At 34.4% G+C, this 22092-nt stretch overlaps 1 protein-coding gene and 1 long non-coding RNA gene across 2 annotated transcripts in view; both read right to left on the bottom strand.

Moving 5' to 3' along the window:
• Positions 1–22092, bottom strand: part of LOC138327964 (heat shock 70 kDa protein 12B-like) — a 238390-nt gene that overhangs the window by 190572 nt on the left and 25726 nt on the right. The window lies entirely within an intron of this gene.
• Positions 4743–5705, bottom strand: LOC138326890 (uncharacterized). Its single transcript, XR_011208969.1, has 3 exons — positions 5333–5705; positions 5086–5156; positions 4743–4774 (listed from the first exon to the last, which is right to left on the bottom strand). It is a non-coding gene; the product is annotated as an uncharacterized lncRNA (long non-coding RNA).

Below are 22092 nucleotides of genomic sequence, written 5' to 3'. Positions count from 1 at the left end.
TTGCCCTCTGGGCTTGATCGAGAATATCGCCGAGACCTCTTTCTGGTCAGAATCCTCAATGAAATGGATTTTCAAACTTTTTCTTTTACTTTTCTTGAGTTTCTCTTTGTCGGGGGCTGGTTGAAACATAATTACCAGTACTTTTTTGTCGTATGTCGAGCTGCACAACATTCAAAAGTCCGTTCGTTAGTCGGTTTTACATAAGTTCTGAATGTTGAATGTCGAATGTCGAGCTGCACAACATTCAAAAGTCCGTTAGTTAGTCAGTTGTACATTAGTTCTGAATATTGATTGTCTTATGTCGAGCTACGCAACATTCAGATTATGTTGTCGTTGGCCAGTTATTGGTTCTGGATGTTTAATGTCGTATGTCGAGCTGCACAACATTCAAAAGTCCGTTCGTTTATCAGTTATACCTACGTTCTGAATGTTGAAGGTCGAATGTCGAGCTGCACAACATTCAGAAGTCCGTTAGTTAGTCAGTTATATATATATATATATATGTTCTAAATGTTGAATGTCGAATGTCGAGCTGCACAACATTCAAAAGTCCGTTAGTTAGTCAGTTGTACATATGTTCTGAATGTTGAATGTCGAATGTCGAGCTGCACAACATTCAAAAGTCCGTTAGTTAGTCAGTTGTACATATGTTCTGAATGTTGAATGTCGAATGTCGAGCTGCACAACATTCAAAAGTCCGTTAGTTAGTCAGTTGTACACATGTTCTGAATGTTGAATGTCGAATGTCGAGCTGCACAACATTCAAAAGTCCGTTAGTTAGTCAGTTATATATAAGTTCTGAATGTTGAATGCCGTATGTATAAAACCCATTGAATTACACTGCAGGGGAAGTCACTCTAGTCGCTCTTGCTTTCGATGTCACAAGTCAGAAAGCGCAGGTAATTTTGGATTAAAATATTGCGTTTGACTATATAGACATCGTTTATATGCTTTTGCATGGTATGTGTGTGATTATGGATTATCGGAGAACTGATGCGTGACTATGACTCAAGGAAAAAAGGTATACTATTGTGAAAAAAATAACTTTAATCGAGGTGGGGGTAAAAAATCCATTATGGCGACTGTCGTCCCTTTCTCTGTTTTATAGTAAATATCCCGATTTTTTAATATTTTTTTTTCAAATCTCGTATTTAAAAAAAAAATCACATGACTGTCATATATACTCATCAGTCCATCCTCCAAATACAAAAAATGTATGACAACATCCATTTTCATTGGGTTCGCCCTCTGTGGTTTTATTATGGTATCTATGATCAATTTTGAATTTACTGTCATCTATGTCAAATATTGATTGTTTTTTTTTAAATTCTCCTGGCTATTTCAGCGTATGAAATGCAATTTTCCTGGATTTCAATTTTTTGGAAAAAGTATTATAAATATAGCATGTAATTAAAATGGTTTAGAAGTGTGGACAAAATCGATAACATGCTGAATATTTCGAGCAAACCCAAAATCCTCAATTTTTATCCTGCTGAAAATTTGAAATCTGTTACTTGAAAAATCAATTTGTAGTAAAAATGTAAGGGGTCCCCTTGCCATATACCCAAAGTACTGTTAGGAAACATTATTTTAGGTTCTTTATGCCTTTTTAGAAATACAAAATAGATAAAAAACACAGATAAAGTAGTTATGTACGTATACCTTTAAACACTTCAAAATCTGAAAACAAATCGGAGCGTGGGCGGATTTTAAAACCCCACCTAAGTGTATAGTGATAATTTTAGATGCTAAATATAATGGTTACAGTTTCGACAATATTGGTTGCCTTGGTAATAAAATGGATGTCTCTGATTGGCTAAAATTAAGATTGAAGTGAAAATTGGTTCAAAAGGGTCATGAGGTATGCTGAATATCATGGTATCACTTTCAAACCGACGTGGATGTGGTAATAGTGTAAAGGATGTAAGTTTTGTAACAGAAGGAAAAAAAAATTCTACTCCTGTTTTTATAGAACTCTTTAACATCGTTTAGCTAAATAGCAATCGGTGTGTAACAACGTTTTCGAATTAAATAAAATAGGAATGAAATAGCAAAATAATATGATGATATTAGGTTAACCTCAATTTGAAGGTAAAGATTACCTTACCATCGTTGTGTTAGGGCCGTCAAAAAGTGTGGTGTCCTGGTTATAAATGTGAAGCCTCTTGGTCCAAATGATGTCGTGGTTTATACATGTGAAGCCTCTTAGTCCAAATGATAGTCGCGACCTTTTCTTTTCGGTTTCTTTGTGATCTCCATTTGAATGTAAAAGTAGCACAACCTGGGAATTACGTCAGCAGTGAACCAGAACAAAATACATTTTTGTATCCAGAAAAATGTTGTATGAAAGGATATTTTTGACAGATTTCTTTACTTAAATAAATGGTGCTTGCTTTTTTTCAAATAAATTTAAATGCTTTATAAATGTTGATATTGATATTAAGAAAAATTTAGGATGTGCCCATATATACACAAGACCATGATGAAGGCAACGGTGTACAAAAGCTCATCAGTGTGATTAGTCTCGCTTCGTGATGAGTTTGTTTGTATAAGAAAAAAAAACATGTTAATTTTTTCTTTAAATCAAGTTAATCGTAATAATTGCCAACAATTTGACAATTAATATTATACATTACGTGTAAGTAAAAAAAATGAAAGAGTGCCGAAATTTCCGAATGAGCGTCAGCTCTACCGAATGTCTCCGACTACATTTCGCGCTGCCAGTTTGAACCACGTGCTTTGAGGGTAAGGTTCCTATATTTGTTTCTAGTTAAGTCTATCCTTGAACATAAGCATGAATCAATCCATTGAGTTCTTATATGGATCACCATATCCAGTTATTTTTCGGAAAAGTGGCGGGTTAGTGGAACACCATCCTCGGTATTCCAGGGGTTCCGATCACTTACGATCTCTACATCCCTGGACTATCTTATAGTAAAACTGGAGGCAACAGAATAAAAAAGTGAGTAAGTCATTTAATGTACATCAAAAGAGGTGTATAACGGTACACTGTGGTTGACTGTGTGGCTTTGATGTTAGGCGTCGCTCTCTCTGTAGTCTTCAAAGGAAATCTTTGCTAGCCTGACAAATGTTTTTCGCTGAGCTGTCTTCAATTTCACTATGAGATAGTCCAGGGGTGTAGAGATCGTAAGTGATCAGAACCCCTGGAGTATCGAGGATGGTGGAACACATGTATGGATTCATGTCTGACTGGCAGGGTCCTCAGATCATATTCCTACAGATCGGAAGGAACGATATTAAGGGGAATGTCCAGGGCATTTGTGTATGGGCATTATTTAGTCTAGCTTTATTTATTACATAATACAAATTTGGCACAAATTGTGTACACAACGTTTTCCAGCAAGATTCCAGCAATATAATTATCTCGCATGGTGACCGTGGTTTTTTCCAGCCACACACCAGCAAGGTTTCATTTCTTCGCGATCGGTTTGATATCTCACTTATGCTTTGGAGTCAAATTGCACTACTGCACTCCAGCAGCAGTAATTGTATATTAAAAACCCATTACAATATTTAATACAGTTTTAATGATTAATGCATAAAGACATTATTAAAATTGCATCAAATACTGCATTGTTTATGTACATTAATTCATATACGTTTGCATTAATATCATTTTGTTTAATTAAATGATATGCTTATCTAATGTGCATTATTGATGTGCATTATTTTTTATGCATCAAAATATGTCAATACACATTTGATGTGCGTTCCTTTTTACTTATATTTTTCCTTGGTTATTTATGTACATTAAATTAACATGGAAAACAACATATTAGATACAAATAATGTCTGAAATTGTCAGCTATAATTTAAGACATGATTAATGCAATCCAGAAGAAACCATGGAACAATATAATGTACATTAAATTACACCCAATATATTGCTTAAAGTCCCATCATACTTTTACAAAAATCTGCTAAGATGTTCATTAGGATTCTTTATTAAACGTACTTTATTTGGTTTCTTTGTTTATATATTGATTAAGTGTACATTAAAATGTACCGGTAATCATTGATTAAAGACATCTCATACCTAACTACAACTGTTACCTTACACCCTCCCTACATGTCCCCACACTACCTAACTACAACTGTTACCTTACACCCTCCCTACATGTCCTCACACTACCTAACTACACCTATTACCTTACACCCTCCCTACATGTCCTCACACTACCTAACTACACCTATTACCTTACACCCTCCCTACATGTCCTCACACTACGTATACCTAACTACAACTGTTACCTTACACCCTCCTTGCATGTCCTCACACTACCTAACTACAAATGTTACCTTAAACCCTCCCTACCTTGATATTGCAGTATCAAATATTGTTGATAAGTGTTTTGCTCGTGATTGCTGCCACCAATTGTAAAGCCATAACATTTGATAATTGAGTAAATAGTAGTACTATCACTACGCTAGGAGCTGTTTGACAGGCATAGCATGGCATGCCTCAATATTACGATGGCCGAAAACGTACGGACATAATTGTGATACTAGTAACACGTTTTCGTCAGCAAAATATGTACGTACACAATTTGTGTCAAAAACCTATTGTTATAAGCATGCTATAGAAATACGTTTTTGTCAACAACAAAAAAGTACGTACATATTTTGTTGACGAAAACCTGTTATTGTGATAGTAGTAGATTTGGCTGTACATGAAATGTGTACATGACAAAAACGTATAGTATGAAAATCTAGTGTATCCACATACACATCCAGTTACATGTTTAACTGTACCCTACAATAAAATAATAACATATAAGATAACTTCATATGGACAATAAATATAGAATCTACCAAACGTTACATAGACACTTATAGACTTTTACCCTGACAACTACTCACAATAGCGTTATACATCATTTTATAATAATACGATCTCTATGAGATACTTCATATACACTGTATCTCACTACAAACTATAATAAATACAATTTGCTTTACATTTACAAGATAATGGTTCTTCATGTACAAGATATACGTATTAAAACAGATTCATGGTAATTATGTAATTACACATATAAGTCAAACATTTACAACTGTACCTACCCTAACAATGGGTTAAGGGCACTACATGCTTTCAGCCTTGCATTACAGGTGTAGCAATATAGATATATACTCTGTAAAATGAAGATACATATCGATTAAATAGGTAAGAGTGTGACCTTACAAGTAGAAAGATAATCACGATAGAGACAAAAACGCGTCTATACCGACTTAAGTAAATATAAATATAACGATAGGAATTGTTATTCTTACAGTAGTAAATAAATAATAATAGTACAATGATACATACCAAATAGGCAGTCTCTGGACGATTCGTTATATGCACGGAGTGGACAGAGTACGTCCGTCGGCGTCAATGTCAAAAGTCTAGTGGCTATATATTAAAAAGGCGGTAAAACGTCAAAGACAAAGCACACAACCCAAAACGAGGCATCCATACATATCCTATACTTACTTACTTGTATATCACGTGACATATCAATATACATAACGAACACGTGACCGACGTGACTATACAGGTAAACTCTCTCTCACGGACATAGTACAAACGTATATACGACAAGCTAACAATACTTATAGACGAACACACAATAAGAACATCGCATGCGCGGCGCGCTATATCACACGCATACAAAGTTAAAATAAAACAACATTTAATTAATATTTTAATTAAAACTCTGCTACACATATACCAATTAACATTCCTTTGTTTCTATGATTCATTCTTACCGGTCATATGGTGACTTTTACTGATAAGGGCTTGGCATCAAAAGCAAAACGCGATGTTTACTTAATAGCAGTGAGTCACGAAATACAATATAAGACGTCCCCATTTAGACTTATTCTAGTGCTATTCTTAAAATAATATGGGTCAAGATTAATTTGAAGCCCCCCCTTTTATTCTTCCTGATTTAAAGGCAAAAAAGCCCAATATCTAGGCAGGTTTACTACTGAGAAAAGTATGTCTAGTTTTTATTATATGAATATTTGATGGCGGTTTCGCAGTTTCAGAATGGCAATTAACTTTGAATTGTTTTTTTCTTTTGTTAACTTGAACAATATTTCAGTTTTAAAATTTGATTTTATATAAATAACTTAAACAAATCATATTAATATATAAAAGCAGGACAGCTTAATTAATAAAAAATATTACATTAGGAAATTACATTTAGATATTCAGACTTACCTATACAAAAATCGTTTGAAAGATACAGTGTACATATACATATGAATGTAGCTACATTTATTCCAGCTAGCTATAGATTATAGGTTATACCAGAAATTAATATAGTATATTATCTAAATATCTAGTTTTACGCACATTCATTCAGGTAATACATCCTTTTCAATACTAGATCTGTTGAACTAGTGTAAGCCAGGATATTTAAATTGAAGATAAAACAATTCATGGTCAGAGCGCAGGATTAGTGTCATAGCGGCGAAATACACTCACAATAGCTAATTGTCTCGAAGTATGTTTGAAATATACATATATACATGTACATGTAAATATGTAGTATAAATTTAACTATTAATAAACCCCTCTCCTTCTTCTACAAAAGATAAATAAAATATAAACAAAATACAAAATCACCCATTGGGTCAAGCAGACTTTACTCAGCTAATCAGGTTATACAGGTACAGAGGCGGCCACAGCATGCTATCAGTTAAATTGAATGATAAAATGGACCTCTGGGGTTAAAGAAAATAGGTAGATCTTACCTGCGACGCCTGACTGATCATCTTCTCAGGTAAGGTTTCACCTTCTTAGGTGTTGGATGGGGAAAGAGGGTGAAAAAGGCCCTAGGCCTAGTGACCATAACGACAACCCTGTTAGTGGAGCTGCTTAGCATAAAAATAGTTCGAATTTTGAAGAAAGCATACATTTTTGTATAAGGCTACTTTTAGACATAAGGTTTCAGGAACAAAATGGACCCCAAAAATTACGGCCTCTGGCGGCCGCCATATTGATTTTCAAAATGGCCGTCAAAAACCACCTTCTGCGACGCATAGCTCACGTATTATACCAGCTAGACCGAAACTTTAAATGTCTACACCTATACATTTCGGTAGTGCTAAACTTCACGTAGAAGGATCGCCATTTTGCATTTCAAGATGGCCGCCAACTTTGCTTGCTATATCTGTATATAATACATCTAATTGGCCTAGCGAACTTTTTTTTATAATTTATCTTTTATCCATTTCTTTCAAAACATGTGCAAAAAATACATGAAAGGCAAATATAATAGAATTTACATTTGTCGAACTATTTCAAATTACATATTTTAAAGAAAGTATTTACAAGTACATGTATCTTATTAACACAACAAAACACACAGATATATAACCACTCACATAAAAGATCTATCAAGTGTTGTTTCCCTTCTTGCAAATGTAGTGACAAAGTAAACTACGGGAGACAACTCTTGATAAAAAACAATACACCAAAGACAAGACAGAAAAAAAGAGGGGCGGGGGAGTAAACCTAGGTTACAGATCTTTCGAGAATTTTCAAAATGTTACTGTTTATATATTTAACTAATGTTGTTATTCTGCAAGTGTTTGTGGTTTACGCCAAGCGAACTTTAAACAAATAAACACCTGCAAATACAATAAGAATATTTATACTTTTATAGCATTTGATACATGAATATTTATATTCTTATTCTAATTTCAAAATAACCCTCAAAACGCACCGTGGTTGATTTTCACTGGGGTTATTAGTAAACTCATTTCATCCTCTCAGACAGGTATCGGAAAATTTAACTCTTTCAGTCTACACTAGCTTGAAAAACATTCATGTTTAACATCCACTTTCATGCCTAAAAGATGATTACTGTTAAATTGTAGAGAGCAAAGAAGGTGTTTCCGAAAGATACAAATTGTTAACAACTAAAACTAATTGAGGATCATATCCTTTCTGAATGTGGAATGTAAGATATTATTTGCAAGAAGAATGGAAATATTCATGACAGCAAACGAATATATTTTGGATAAAACAAGAATGCATTCAAAGCTTCAAATGGTTTATTATGACTGCATCTGTTTAATGGATATGAATAATATCTACTATTCATATTCCTGACTACTGCAAGGGAATTATCAGGAAATATCTAAACGAAATCACTTCGGCTGTCATCCAATATCATACCTGTAAACAAAAGTAATAAATTCAATGATACCATTTGGAATTCGTCTTCTAAAGATTCTAAGGATTCGTGAATGAGCTGGCCGCACTTACATTGAATAACCACGTTCATGCCCGGCCTTCAACTGCATCTCAATACGTTTGATGTGGATTTGAAGGAAGACATTCTCTCTATTGTTGATAATCAGATAAAATGTTCGGGAAATTGGTTCGATGAAATCCTGAACGACTCCAACAACATCAGGAGACCCCACCCAAGGAAGGACTTCGAGAAAGTTTATAGCAAGGTTTTGCCGCCAAAGCTTGGATATCTACCTCATCTGACGTCTATCAATTTGACGGTAGTGGCACTATAATTGACCATTAACACGTCCTTGCGAAGATGACCATGAGTACCTCTATGTCAAAGCTTTACAAATGATAACTAAGCTTCCGTAGAACTTTCAATATCATTTCTTGATTAGGTGATGAAGATGGCGAACGCAAGACAGATGATGTTGTTGAATTAAGAACAGATATGAAGCACTATGCTAGTAGTGCAGTATATGAAAACTAAATCCACCTAGAACACATAGCCACAATCAGTAAAATATGCATACAGCACGAAGGACTGGGAGAAAATAAATTGCAGCGATGGAGGTAAGAAGAAAAGTAAGCTTTTGAACTAAGTGCAAACAATGGAAAAACAGAGAGCATAAACAAGATTGGGACCACATAGACAGCAAACTAACAGATATAGGTCATCTGGAACCTTGCCGAATCTAGTATTAGTTTACGTCGATATTCATTTTAATGACAAAAAGTAGGACCGATAGTGCAGGCTGCTGACTGTGCCACCGGAAACGCTTGTGTCTTCTACAACCCCAGCTTCTTAAAGAAAGTATAGCAAATGCCCCGAGAAGATGCTAAGTAAATTGGAAGACATCTTGAAAAGGGAAAAAACAAAGAGGCCCTAGACACTAAAAGAAAATACTTTCATCGACCTTATTAAAGGCAGATAGGGATGACAGACACCAGTATGATCTAAAGAAGAAATTCATACATACACATGATAAGTAAGGTGGTTTGTGTTTTCATACACCTCTCAGTGAAATGTTTGTCTAGATGTTCTCAAGTGGTTATGGATGACATGACAGTTACATAGGAGTTACACTGTGATGAATAATTGGAAAGGAGGAAGATGAAGTATTAAGGTTTGGTAGAAGATATTAATACTATAGAATGTAGGAATGAGTGTTCATATTTCCTGAACGTTCAACAACTTAAAAGCTATTTCCAACATTGGAAGTAATGGTTAGTGATAACTGCAATGCCGACCGTCAGATGCCCCCGACTTATAACAGTCTAGTCGTCAGACCGAGCATCTTTCCTGACGGTGCATTGTATAAAAGGTTAATGAACCTTTTCTCAGGTTCGTCTGATTATGGCTTGTGGCAACAATTCAAGAATGACTCAACAAATTAGATACAGACAATGTGGATATTTATTCAGAACATCGTAGACATAGACAAATTAGACTTCTCACGAGACATAAGGTGACACAAAGAGTTGTCTCCCTTTGACAATAAATGAAGAAAAGATGTGACGAAGTTTGTGTTGTTATTTTTTACATTATTACGTTACAGTAAATTTATTTACTACATATTTAGTTAAATATTTACCCTAATCATTGTTTCTTAAAAATTTTTATGTTTGTGGACATTTTCCCTAATTTCTCCTAGTTTCTCCTAATCCTCCTTGTTCTCCTAATTTCTCCTACTTTTTCGATTTCGCCTATAATATATTGATATGACTTCTAATATGTCCTAAATCCTAGCTGAAATAAACTAATTAGTATCTGGAACACACTTGCTCTCCTTCTTTCGACATTCTGGTGCTCTGCTCTACTTAAAAACTGGTCTACTCCGCTCAGCTTATCGCATGTGAGATCAAAACGACATTGAAACCTTGAATCTCCCGGCTCTCAACTTATGTCTAGTTTGAGCCAATCAAAAGGCTAGAAAATACTAGCACGAGAGATATCCTGCGCTCCTATAGTCATATGGATAACACCCGAGACGTCCGAGTAAAATTGAAGCGAATAACTCAAAAGAAGTTCCGAAAAGATAAACAATGATGGCCGCCTGTCAAGACGTACTGTGACTACGGTGACAAACTAATGTCTCTAATGACTTATAAAACACCTTATTTGAGATTAAATGGAATAGACATATCAGGTATACTATCATCTTGCGATGTTAAACAAATTTTCATCGTTGTTAATGAGTTTATAATGTAATATTTCCGACAAAACAGCGGTAAACCTATCGTCTGCTCATAACATTCATTACAAAAATACGATGTCATAATGCATCAAGTATTGTCAGTTAACATAGTTCACACCATCAATATGTACTCATATTTCGAGAGTATACATTTATGATGATATGTTCACTCCATAATTACCATTTGCAAATTAGTTTCTCGAATAAAATCAGAACATATCCAACATAATCACCGTAACATTGTTACACAGTTGACAACGTTATCTAAACGACATGTAACCATTACATACTTGTTACACTAAATTATACATACATTTCTTGTACAGATAGTGTGATCCAACAGGCATTACATAACAAATCACCTGTGGATTTACTCTAAATAAACAGGAGATACATTTAAGACACCCGATCGATCGCAGTAAAAGTGACAAGGTATGAGATGGGTGTTATCCGCAAATTGGCAGTGATTTGGACAATCTCTGTTGACCTGCTACTTTGAAGCTGTTCCAGTTGAGGAGTCGATAAAGGTCATAAAGATGATCCTCTGATGACGCCGGTAGAGTTGCAATTCATAAATTTATTCCATTATAATTCAAGGCATGTCATGTATATCAACATTGTAAGAGTGTATATTTGAATTTTTGCTTTATCACTTACAGAGTGAAATACGGACTTTTATTTAAACGGCCATTTTGGATTTCAAAATAGCGGTCATGTTGAAACAAAATAAAACTCAAATTATTTATGTATCAAACACTACAGAAGTATACGTACTTTCACACTATTGTTGGCGGTCATCTTGAAAGACAAAATGGCGGTCCTTATACATGAAGTTTAACACTAACAGAATATTCCTAAGTATCAATAATATAGGTGTAGACGTTTAAAGTTTGGATCTAGCAGGTAAAGAACGTGAGTTATTGGTCGCAGAAGGTGGTTTTTGGCGGCTATTTTGATAACCAATATGGCGGTCGCCAGAGGCCGTGATTTTTTTTGGGGTCCATTTTTTTCATGAAACCTTATGTCCCAAAGAAGCCATATGCAAAAGTTCATGCTTTCTTTAAATTTTGAACGATTTAGCTGAGAAATCGACCTTACCCGCTCCACTATTTGTGCCTATTGTTTTTTATTACACAAGTCATTTACGTGTAGACGGGACAGTGTATACCTGTATCCCCACATACATGTATATAATTATGTGTATGTGACAGACTTTTGCACCAATTGCATGGCGTATACTTCACATTTTTTATTGGTTTAACGTCCTTTTAATTTTAACAGCCTAGGACATGAAAGGATGTGGCAGGTTTGTTGTTGGAGGAAAGCGGTCAGTAACCGGCACCTACCCCACATGGGATTCGAACTCGCAACCCAGGGGTGGAGGACTTGTGGTAACATCTTAACAACTCGGCCACCGCGGTTCCTCTACTACACATGTACATATATTTACGTACATGTAATATGATAAAATATTGTAATGTATGCGTATATGTAAACACTAAAACATATCTACATTTATGATTTAAATGTCTCTTTACAACATGAATTATATATGACACACCACATTATTTTAATGCACACGTCATCACTTTTCTAATAAATGTACACAACTTTTGCTTTATTTGAATTTTTTATAATATTTCATGTGTATATAAAATCAAGGACAAACAAAATTCCTTGATATGATATATAAAGATGTCGCCCAGACTACCAATACAATGAATAAATAAAAAATTAATATATTCAATCAAAATATAATTCAAAGATGAAATATTACATGTGTAGAAAAATATGTTTAAACAGAAATTAATTATCATATTTAGATATCACTAAAATGACAGTACAAGCAAATTAGATTCATCAACGCAGTCCGTTTATGGAATGATTTCGCAAAGATTGACCGATCGTCCCGACCGCAAAGTTCTGCGTTACGGACCGTACAACTATCCGGTGTGCGATCCAAACCGCACAGCTGTGCGCACGATGTGCGGACGATTTGTGCACGCACAGTTTTTGGTACGTTGTGCGGTCACACAACTATTAATGACTTACGAAAAGCGACACCTATATAATCTCTAACTAGATGCCCGCTTATAAACAACTGACTTTCAGTGTCTCTGTTAACTATAGCGTTTAAATGGCAAGGTTTTATTTACGAACCAAAGCGAGATGCGTAAACCTATACCAGACTACTATTACAGCCTTTACAGTACTCAAAGGCTCCGTACTTGAGTAGAACTATTTTCCCTATATATACTAAATGAAAGGTCTATATTTCCTTAATATACAAATATTCTAATAAAACCCTCTATTTTCTCAAAATACTATAATCACATAAAAATGCAGGTGATGAAATTGATTAGTCGTTCCTGACTAATCTTCTATATTAAGATTAGTCTGACGTAATAAAGCATGTTAACGACGATCCAGACATTCATAAATCTCAGTAATACAATGCATGACTTTCAATTTCAACAATATCTTATTGACATTATATACATCAAAAGGATCAGACAACGCTTATTTAAGTACTCTCCAGTTTTTAAAATACATACATAAAGTCATTCTGCATTCATTCATACATATGTAACAGCACAGTAAAATGTATGTACTGATTAAAGGGGACAACTCCTATTCTATTTTTAACAGAAAATGTTTTGATATACATGGAAGTTTAATCATTTGGAATTCAAAACATTGCTAATGATTTAAGTTTCAAATAGGAATAAGAATCATGCTCTTTTATTGATAGACTAACATACATACACTCCATGAGGTATTTGGTACTTGTGCTTATGCAAACTGACCCATCCCCTTGGAATCTGTACGAGAGTCTTAACAACAACTAAGCATTTTATCTTTAGTTGAATATGAAAAATCCTTGGGTGGAGATTGAATGCAATTTTTGAAATGATTGGAGTTAACCAACCTTTATGGTTGTAATATGCATATAGTTTAATCTTTCAATTAAACAATCATTATAGGAAATTTGTAGTAAATTCTCAATATTCAATAATCAGTATTTCTCCAGCCCGGACAGTTTCGAGTAAGTTAGAAATAAATATCAACATGTACATTTGTTTAATTGTACTGCTAAATAGTATTTTGACAATGAATTAATCAAGATATGGGTACTTGTTACTTGCTATTTGCTTAGAGGGTTATGACACATGTATATAATATACATATTTATCAAAAAAACAAATCTTTTAGCATGGCAGATATATTCAGTCACACATTGTAAAATATCTTTGTTAATATAACTATTGCAAAATTTGCAACCATTTAATAGTGTTTCAATGTTTCAATGATTATGGTTATCTGGTAAACCTATGTTTTGTATTCCATGTATAAGAACTGCTCTCTGATCATTGATGTGTCTACAGACAAAGAAAAAGTGATATAAATTGTCATATGTATAATAACAGGACCAGGCTGGAGATTCTCTTAAATGGTCGTGATAAAGATCAGAGTTTAAATTACTTGCTTGGTTTCGTCATTAGCACAGAGTAATGCGGTATTTCCGGTCGCCATGATATTTAGAAATATTTTAAATTTCTGGAGTTGGAATATCATTATCTTTTTTATTCATTATTTTTTAAATTGTGCCATGGCTAGAAAGTTATTTAATGACTTTCAGTGTCTCCATATAGCGTGTTAATTGGAAGGTGTTCTGTACGAACCAAAGCGAGACACGTAAACCTATACCAGACTACTATTACAGCCTTTACAGTACTCAAAGGCCTCCGTACTTGAATAGAACAGATTTACCTGACTTTATCACCATCATTTCTCTTCGTTAGCTCATCACCATTTATTATTGTTCTTTGTTGACAAAACGAATCCGTAGAATAATCACATTCTATCATGGCAAATTGTTTACACGTGACCTTTGATAACATGTACAACAAATCAAAAGTACATTGTGATTTTGTGTCTAGAATATTCCAGATGATTGAAAATGACAAACAAATATTTGCTTGTTCTGTAATAAAATTATTGCTGTTTGTTTTATATACTTTATAATGTTTACTTCATACATCAAGCACTTTGTCTATATATCCAGTTTTTAAATAGCACAGTATTATTTACGTTTTATCATGATATTTAGATGGCTTTTGTTGTTCATTATCATTATTCTTAGAAGGTTAATCTCTGAACTTTACATTTACAATGAATTAACATCTACACCTATGATACTTTTATACATAATTGTAAGACTAATAGGGAGACAGAACAGATACTTTCTTCCATGCCGTAAAGTGTCAGACCGATATCACATACTTTTGGAGAGAACAGGAGGGAGACCCCATCGTCATTCTGTTCCTCGAGCAAAAACCAATTTCAATTTCATTTCACAATGCTTAAGTGCAAAGCAAATTGTTATAAATATTCCTTGCATGCTGAATGCATTCCGAAAACCCGTAAGAAGCCATTGAGATCTATCTAATATCGACATAATTTCCAGAGTCCATATACCCGCCATAACTGCTGTAATCATCATATATACCATCAGTTTATGTTCCGCTGTGTTGGATGGAGTGGGTAAGGTCGATATATGGGATAAAATACGTCCTAAGGAGATTTTAATTCCGTATAAAGCAAATAATATTGGCAAAATATAAGCAACAAAAAGGACGGAAGCGTTTGAAATCAAACATCTTTCCCCGTCATAAAACCTTTCTGTCGGTGTCAGGAGTAAACCCACAAATTTTGTACACGATACAATCACAACATTTATACTAAAGCCGACACAGAGATATTTCATAGTAGTCCAAATGTTCTCTAATCTATATGTGTTTGGAGTTTTAGCATTTGAATGGAAGTGGAAAGAAGAAAGGAACAGGAATACAAATGAGCCAAGCCTTGTAAAATGATAAAGCATGCCGAGCCACTCACAGTTATATAATTCTTTGTAATGAGTAAGCAGTAAGAAATTGCTCTGAGAGAGAAGCAAAAAGAAAACCAGTGTAATCTTAAGATCAAAATTTCTATTCCTCATAAATGGAAGGATGCAGTACTGTACCAGGCTGTAACACAAACCTAGCAGTGACAAACAGTTAGACACGAAAACAAAGCTGATCTCCTTAGTGGGGATTTGGTATTTCGATAAATATGTATCAACACAAACGTAAAAACTGTCATCAGAATATATAACGTCTGATACATCTATACCAGTACCATCTAAATCAAAGTACACCTTCTCGGGTGAAGTTATATTTAGGAGAGTTGTGACAATAATGGTTAAGTCAGAGTTGTTTCTTCCGAGAAGGTTGACTTTTAAAGATGGACAAGGTAAATGTTTTCCACTCCAATATTGACCAATGATGTACACAGGGTTACTTAGAGAGATGTTTGTTTGACACAATGACCTTGTGACGTCATGAATCTGTGTTACGGTGATTCCATTGGCATACGAATCGCTGTAAGTATATTTAGAAACTATTTGTCTTTTGTATTCCGTACTACAGTTATTACCGGTTTTCATCTTAAGCGGATACCTTAATCTAACCATATAACACGGCTTGGCAGAAAGTATATCTTTGCCTACAAACACCTTTGTCGCTGCATCCATTGGATTTACGAATCCCGGGGTACTTAAACATAAACGCATTAACAACAACAAATCACTTAACAGACGGTTAAATTCGTGTCGCAGGCTCCAAATGTCTCCATCAAAGTCACCGTTCACGTTAAATAATAGGTCCAAGACTTCGCCATCAGTTACGGACACCACATTCTGACATCTGCCACCAAACGGCTCCATGTTGATTGGACAGTACAACCGTTTACACAAATCCTGAAGAAGAAGCGACATAATAATCGTAAGAGACTTTAGTAAGGCGAATAAAATCAATCAATTAAAACATGTTACTGAGTGAATAGAAATAACAATGGCTGTTGAAGGGACACTACTGCTAATCTAATGCCTAATTGAGATCGTAAGTGACCGTAACCCCTGGAATATCCAGGATGTGTGTATCATAGCCAAGACAAATAGACATTTCTAACGTCGCATCAGACATCGACTCCGAAACCAACTTCGACTGTTTCAGGGATCGTCTCAAAATGTTTAATGTAGAATTTTGCTCGGACGGCACCGAGAACATCCAAGCTCAGTATAATTTTTCGTCGTATTCAAGTTGATTAAGTTTGTAGGACTAATGAATACAGCCTATGGTACAAGATGTAACAGTCTCGGGGTTCGATCCATATGAATGATACACATTTTGTTTTATTCTTTTTAAATATTTGATTTCTATTTTTTATAACATCGCTTCAGTTATAATCAGAGATAATTTTAAGAGGTCAAAATGCTTTAATGGCAAATACAATATTATTATTAATAGTATGTACCACTATTCACTTCACCACTGCATAACATGTATCAGCAGCTTGATTTAAAGGCAAATGTTATATCTTTAACAAAATATAATTTTGCATCAGTTATAAGCCGGATTTTTTTAACAATGACACTGTCTCACTATCAATAATAAGAGATATGTTCACAAAGTATTTAACACTGTTCTGTAATTTGTTTTGTGGAATGAGTAGAATGAAATCATTCGTAAAGCCTATAAGTTGGCAAGCTGTACGACTGGTGCCATTTCAATACAACTGTATGGAAAATGCGTGATTTAAATGACTGCATATGCAGAATTGGACTGTTCTATGCTGGTGTTATGCAAAGGAAGGAAAGTTACAGTATGGGGAAACCTGTCGTCACACATGAACAGACACATTGTAAATTTAGCTTTACTTGTGTAAAATGTTCCATGTTTGTCACCGAAGTGTAATCTCGTATAGTGGACTTTTAATAGGTTCATGGCAAAACAATACAGAACTATATTTCACTTTAAACATATTTTATTGAATAACACAAAAAGATCAGGCACAAGTTGTTTCAGCTTAAACAACCGTCTCCTAGCATTATATCCATTAACATATTCATGATGACTAAGATATCTAATACAGATTAAACCAATAATATTATTTTGATTAAATTTAATTATAATTCTGTATTTAATTAAGCTTTGGTATGTTTAAAGCTTATATTAATTTAATGCCGGGCAAAATAAATTAATACTTAAATCCTTTTTGGTAGCGTTAATACATTTAATGAGGTGTCTATACATAAAAAAAATGATTCATACAAGTCTATCTCAATATTAATTACAACATGGAACCGTTTAGTACCTTCCTGAGTGAACCGTCCACGTGAACGGCTATATCACTATAGACCTGTCTGTCCTCTTCACAATAAAACTACACACTTGTCCGTCGTGCTCTACTGCGCGTCACCACTAGGGACATTCACTGTCCAAACACAATGTCACGAGCACTACAGTATATTCAAACTCTTCCACTAGACCTAATATACGATTGCACATATTCAAAAATTTTAGTTATATTTGTACAGAAAAGACCCTCATATAGAGTACTATATTTTTGCCTAAATATGGTGTGAATAAATATTGAATTTTCTGTCACCATACCTAAAATAAATTGGTCGATGAGAGACTTTTTGTTGGGAGAGAGCAATCTTAAAAGAAGAAATGGGTAATGACTTAATATCATTATCTGAATTATTCCAGTTTCTTAAAGTTGAAGGTAAGAAAGACTTGAGAAAGGAGGAGAGTTGATAGCAAAATACAAAAGTCGTTATTGGTTCCTAGAGCATATTGGTTATTTTCACCAACTGCGGGAGGTAATAGATTCGAAAGAAAATTAGGATCATCAAGAGTTTTCATCTTATGTAATACTTGTTTTTTTCTTGCTCTTCTATCATTTAGTAATTCTAAACCGGATTCACAATAAAAAAAAATCATTTTTTGCACATGATGACAAACCTGTAATTATTCTAGTTACTTATCGTTATGCCATTTCTAACTTGTCTGAACCAATTCGAAACTACCATCCGAAATTTAATGTGCATGTTCTAAAATCGGTAGTATAAATGACTTATAAATCTGTAAGGGTATCACGCTTAACATCTGTCGGGGCCAATCAGATGGCACTTGCCGAAAGCGGTGCTCTGAGATCGAGATGGCCAATCTGATGATGCCTATCAGCAAGTCAATTATTACAGAGATTCCATAACAACACGTAGTCAATCAGCATCAGCAGCTACATATATCCAAAACCATGATGATGCTATTAATGTTCTGCCTCAGGAACAACAGAAGTTGACACAGGAGGACTATATTGATACTGAAATTATAATAAACTCATCTGTAGAAACCACTCCATATTTCGAAATGACAATCATCCAAATAAAGAAATACGATGGTACAGAATCACCAGATATGGTTTCCAAACATGGAAGCCTGGATGAAGGAACAGATATACACGGAAGCAAAGATGCCTAGTGCATTGCCACTAATGTTTGAAGGTTCAGACGACGGACCTTCCAAGGGAAGCAAGTTACTAACATTAATCTGGCCACCCCTGTTGATAGGAACATTGTGAGTGTTGAATGTTATGGTTCACCTGTCTAGGCATTAGTAGATACATTAGCATCCATTTCATGTGTAGCTTTGCTTTTATTAGAATTTTTATATGTCAGCACTTCAAAAATGTTCAGCAATTAGTGTATTAGTAACGGCAGTGAAAATCACTGCAGTTTAGAGTCAGTGTCCTTGCCATTTTCTTTTGGAGGTTTATTCATCACACAAGATTTTCATATATTTGAAGTTTCTTGAGGTGGTGAACGAATTACACGTTACATGTACAAGTCGTACCCTGTCTCCTCCTACCGAGAAAAACGCCACCGTGAGCTCTCGTCATCCTCATCTACCTCGTCCAATTCTCGTGACAACAAAAATATAGACAATATACATCATCATCTTCCTCAACCGACGACACTTTTCCTATTGATTCTCGCCCAATCAAACTATGTCACACACAGGTACTTGTATGAACCAAAATGGTGGCCGTGTTTCGGTGCCCCAGTACGGATCGCCTCATCTCCATCATCAGAATCTCTTGAAACCCTCCCCACCGCAGATGTATTCCCCTGGGTATATGGGTGGTGGTGGCCCTGGTTTGTCGGAGGAGGATACTAACCGTGTAGTTCTTGCCCAGAGAAAACATCTTTTCGCAAAGAAATAAAGGAACTTGTCGAGAATGAAGTCAGTAACAGTGTCAATCCACTCATCGAACGTATTGACATACTATAAATTATAAATATACATGAGCATATATCTATCTACTTTGACTTTTTTGTACGGATTTGACATACTACATGTTATGCACTTACATACTTAATTATAGATTATCGATTTTCTTTTCATTGGTTTAATTAACATACAAATTGTGCCATGATACATCTTATGTAACAATTTACCAACATAACAAAGATTGTCGGTTTACTTGACTTAAGATACGTGTCATCTTTTTTTTCCTAAACATGACATTGTTGTCATATTTAATATTCCCATACACAATTATTATCATCCTCATATGATATCTTTCTAACCATATATCTTTCTATATTATCAATGCTTTACAACCCTCTTTTCTCCTATTCTTTCCTATACATGTAAATCTACATACACCACAGTTATGTTCCCCTATTACCCCATCTACCCTTTCCAGATCTAATAAGTGCCCGATAGATACGCAGAAGCATTTCACGGTCTTCAACCTAGTCAGAATGTGAAAGAAAACGTAGAATGTTAAGTGCCTTCGAACACTTATCCTTCAGATGTTTGATATGTGGAACAAAGGACAGTTTCGAATCAAATATTGGTCCAAAAAATGTATTTTGTTCAACTACTGGAGTTTTAATTCCATTGAAGGTGAAGTCTGGATCATTGTGTGGTTTTCGTTTTTGACAAAAGTGCATTCAGACAGTTTTTGATGTTGAAAATCTAAAGCTATTTTTGTCAGCCAAATTTTGTAATTTACCTAAACATTGTTGTAGTTATCATTCTATAGTCTGCATGTTTTTTTTTAACTTAAACAGATCAAGAAATCATCCACAAATAGAGACCCTTCTCTAAATTGGCCAAGACATTTGGTTATGCTGTTAATTTTCAATCCAAAAAGTGTGACAGACAGGATACCACCCTATGGGACACCCATCTCCTGTGTTTCTGTTTTTGATAAGTTGAACCCGTTCAAACATTGAAATGCCTGGTATGTCAATTACAAATACATGTATATAGTAAAAATGATGTACTTAACCAAAATCTCTTTGGTAATATACATATTCAAAATCAGGGTAAACCGCGTTACTTCACTTCTTTTCTAAAAAATGACAAAAATACATTTGGGATATTGAAAAAAAGGATTTCATAATAAGTGAGAGAATTTTCAAAAAACTTGTATCTAGGAGAAACTGGATAGCTGAGTATGCTCAAATAAGAAAATCAATTACAAGACATTTTATTAGAATTCTAAAAAAAGACAACCAAGAGATTGTAGAAACTCAAGCATCAAATCCCAAACAAATTATATCCATTAATGAAGAGTTTGAACTGTTACTTTGACAGAAATGTAACACTAAAACAATGAATTCAAAAGATTTTAAAATCTAACTGATACAACAGGTCATGTTACCAAACAATAGGCCAAAAGCAATACCTAAATGGGAAATGAACTTCAAAGAACTTTTGATTGGAAAATAATTTGGACAAACAGTTTAGGTAAAATGACAGCAACTAACAACAAGATAAAAAAAACATTTAACTGGAAATGTATGCACAAAATTATATACACTGAACATAAATTAAGAATCATGAACAGATCCGATGGTAAATGTCACATGTGTAATGACCAAATAGAAACACAAAGTCACTTGTTTTACCACTGCCCTTTCGCAAGACAGTTATTTCAGTTAATATGTGGATTATTAGCAAATGTGATGAACGCACGTTTAGAAGACAAAAAGACATTTTGATTGGTGTAGACGACGATGAAAATCCGTTGATCAGCACAATAACTTTCACTTTTAAATATGGAAAGTTATGGAACCAAAATTTCAACCATCCTAGATAAATACTCTGACATAATCAGCTGATAATGACAGACAATTCTGTAACACTACCTATAGCTTCCAATTTTTCATAATCACAGACAATCAAAATATTTTGGCTAATATGTAAGACAAGATAACATGATACAAATGTGGATATATTTATCATTTCATTCAGCGTTACTTTGATCCAGGACCTCGTGTTTTTGAACCGAATTTTATGTGGTACTATCAAATACAGTTTTTTATAGATTCGGGAATGTGTATTAAATCCGGATTATCTGTCACTGTACTTTATTTTTTATTATTCATTACCCCTGACGTCTTTTACTTACTTACCAAAATAATATATTAAGTAATTACAAAAAAGGCCTGGTCAATTGTGCAGATAGCCAGATCGATGTGGCTAGGGTTGATACGACCAATACGGAAATTTGGCTCTCTCTACAACTGATCAGGCTCCGCGCGCCTTCGCCTGCATTCGTAATATGCTTATAATACTAATTAGCATCCATGATGGAATGAATTGAAAATATCTATTTATTCTTTAATATTTGAAAAATATGTGAATGAAATAATAATCTTTCACCCACTATGATGAAACGAGAATATTAAGTGAGCAAAGTAAGCAAATCATTTATATTTATACTATAGATGTT

This window comes from Argopecten irradians, chromosome 7 (assembly GCF_041381155.1).
Source record: "Argopecten irradians isolate NY chromosome 7, Ai_NY, whole genome shotgun sequence".
Taxonomy (NCBI): domain Eukaryota; kingdom Metazoa; phylum Mollusca; class Bivalvia; order Pectinida; family Pectinidae; genus Argopecten; species Argopecten irradians.
Note: the sequence above shows the minus strand (reverse complement) of the source record. Positions and strands in the feature narration are given on the sequence as shown.